Source organism: Orycteropus afer, unplaced genomic scaffold (genome assembly GCF_000298275.1).
Source record: "Orycteropus afer afer isolate SDZICR_OR568_19922 unplaced genomic scaffold, OryAfe1.0 scaffold00016, whole genome shotgun sequence".
Classification (NCBI taxonomy): Eukaryota; Metazoa; Chordata; class Mammalia; order Tubulidentata; family Orycteropodidae; genus Orycteropus; species Orycteropus afer.
Window position 1 is genome coordinate 11902525 of NW_006921603.1, and position 3169 is coordinate 11905693.

Sequence of the window (3169 nt, forward strand, 5' to 3'; positions counted from 1 at the left end):
GACCCCTCCTTGGATTTCTGAGGCAGTATCACTACGGAAGTAGATTGCCCCATCTTCCTTCTGAGGAGTGGCTGGTGGGTTTGAACTCCCAGCCTTCTGGTTAGCAGTCAAGTGCCTTATGTACTACGCTACCAGAGCTCCTACATGTTATCATGTTACCAGAGCTACACATGTTATCACTTCTCAATCTTGATTTAGGAATCATTTTAGTTAGTTGTTCTAAACGGAGAAAGAAGGGGGAATAGTCAATGCAAAAGAATATTAAGTAGTTAAAACTGTCATTGTTTTCTAAGGTGGATTTAGAAAGGCCAGTCAGTAGCTTAATTGAGATGGAATTTGTTAGCATATTCTAGAGAGATGAATGTATTGTTAAGATGTGAGGCACCTTTGTTTTTATCGTAATCCTCTCAGACCTGAAGTTTGTTAGGAATATACAGCTTTAGGTTTCAGCCATTTCACTGAGACACCATTCAAACAGGGGAACATTTTTGTTCTAGCATCTGTAGTGAACACATAGTTTCTTCTTTTTCTTTTTTTTCTCTCTATATATCTAGATTTATCATGACCCTTCTGTACTACAGAAACTCAGCTCTAGGCAAAGTTTTAGAGCATAAAGTGTTCACAAACTAATTCTATCTCCTGTCAAAATGAAGAAAAATCTGATTTTTACTGGGAAAAATATCTATCTCCCTTGAGGGAGAATACTGCATTCGAAGAATAGAAAGATATAATTTTCCCTCCCCTCTTCTGACCCCCTCCTGTTTCTTTGTCTCAGCTTCTCTTTGAACTCAACAGGGCTTTTTTTCTTAAACATCAAACACTGTCGTATCCATAAGGCCAGCTTCCAGCATCTTTGTTTAAAGAAATTCATTTCACATGTTGAGGTAATAGGTAAGCCACTGTTGTAGTCTTTTCCAAATTGCTTAAAGGAAAATGAACTGTGGATACCAGAAGATTTTCACCATGATTCTAAATTGTTGATCCCACTGTTCAGCCTGGAGCCCTGTGGGCTTACTTCTTGGGTAGCAGCTGGAAAGTTTTCAGTTAACTTTGTGAGTTTACTCTGAGAACTCCATGTAATGTGGGCCAATCTTACAATTCAGCAAGACTTTGAACCAGTTTGAGCTGTTTCAGTCCTGGCTGACCAAGTGAAACTGAAACTGACTGGAATTTGCAAAATATGGGTGCCTGGAATGATAACTCAAATAAAAAAAACACCCAAACTCATTGCCATCGAGCCAATTCCAACTCATAGTGACCCCCATTTGGTTTCTGAGGCTGGAAATCTTTACAGAAGTAGATTGCCCCATCTTCCTTCTGTAGAGCAGCTGGTGGGTTTGAACCACCAACCTTCTGGTTAATAGTCAAATGCCTTAGGCACTGTGCCACCACAGCTCCTTGGAATGACAGCTGGAAAAATGATAGGTTGAAGCCCTAGAACAGGAGATTTGTAAGTCACAGTGAGCCCCTTCAGGAGCCTGATGTGGGAAATTGTATTATTGCCAGGACTGTGGAGAGCAACACACATTCAACATGGTACACTAGGCCATCTTTGAACAGGACACTGTTGTTTCTTACTCTTCGAGGCAAGAGATCGGTTGCTATGCAACATGCATGCTGTTTTGTTTTCTAAGAGGGAGATTAAGTTTCTAACAGTGTGTTGACACAGTTTTCCCTATTATGATTATCATACCAGGCAACACATTTTGCAAATTTTAGTCCATCCTGGTTTTGTTTTGTTGGCTATGACTGAATCAGGAAGAACTGGTTCAAAGCCCTGAAAATTAGCTTGTCAAATAAGTTTTCTATTTTTAGAGGCTTCTGTCATAGTCAGAAAATCTCAGCTTTAAAAATTTGACTTTTGATCAATAGTGCATTTCTTAACCTTTCAGTCTTAACTTATTCCTGTGTTGTGCATACTTAATTGGTGTGTGTGCATGTGTGTGTGTGAGGTAGGGAGTATTGTCTGGGAAGATATATGCTTTTCTCTTTCAATCATTTGAGGCTATTAAAGATGACTGAGTGAACCATTTAAAAATTTCAAGAGAGGGAGACCTATTAAAAAATGAGTGACCTTGTGCTTATACTAAATGATTAAAGTTTCAAAATTGGGTACTGAGTTTCAATGCTAAATATTCTCCCTAGATTTTGAAAGTATTCTGCCAGACTGATGACTTGCCCAGTAGTCTAGTTTTCTGGAATAAAAGGCTTCATTGAAACCAAACTAGAAATATCTATAGATTATTTTGTACAATTCTTTATTGGTTGTTACCGAATGACCAAACTGGCTACTCTAAACGTAGCTAAGACACCCTGAAACCTCAAAGATGAATTCTACTTGCAGACCCCATATCCTTTTCCGCCTGGTGAAACTTCAAATATAAATTACCAGCCTGCAGACTCCACACTCTCCCCAGCCTTGTCAGAAAAACAACCCCACTTCCTGGAAACTACAACTTTTGCAAAACCCTGTGGCCTTCACCAGAGGCCCTATGTTGTTGTTATATGCCGTCGAGTTGGACCCAACTCATAGAACCCAAGGAGGGTTTCCGAGTCGGTATCACTATGAAAGTAGATTGCCCAACCTTCCTTCCGAGGAGTGGCTGGTGGGTTTGAACTGACGGACTTCTGGTTAGCAGTCAAGTGCCTTAGGCACTGCATTACCAGAGCTTCTAGAGGGTCCTATAAAGGGGGGCAACACTTCCCCAAAACGTGGCTCTCCTCTGCAACTGGCATTGTCTATGGTTGCTTCTAGAGTCGACCCTAGTGGGCTTTTCTTCAAGAAAGCTGCTCTGATCTGTAGAGGTCCTGGCTATTTTTTCTTCACTTACTTTCCCTTTAACTTCGGAACTTCCGGACATTCCTAACAAGTGGTGCTAAAAACCTGGGACGGGGTTGAGACGGCGACTGCTGCCCCTGGTCTGTCACCCCACCTCCTCTTTTCCTGCTCTCACTCCCTTCCCTAGCCTACAGATAGGGAAGTGAGGGTTCCCGCCCAGCTCACTAATAAGCTAAACCGGTGCCAGAAAGCAACTTGAAGCTTCTCTCTTCTTGAGAGTACGGCTTTTGAGGCCTCATTGCCATATGAGGGGTGCAAGGGCTATAATAGTCCTTTATTGGATACCCTGCTAACTCCCTAGAGGAAGTCAGAACCCTGGGCTCCAACTCA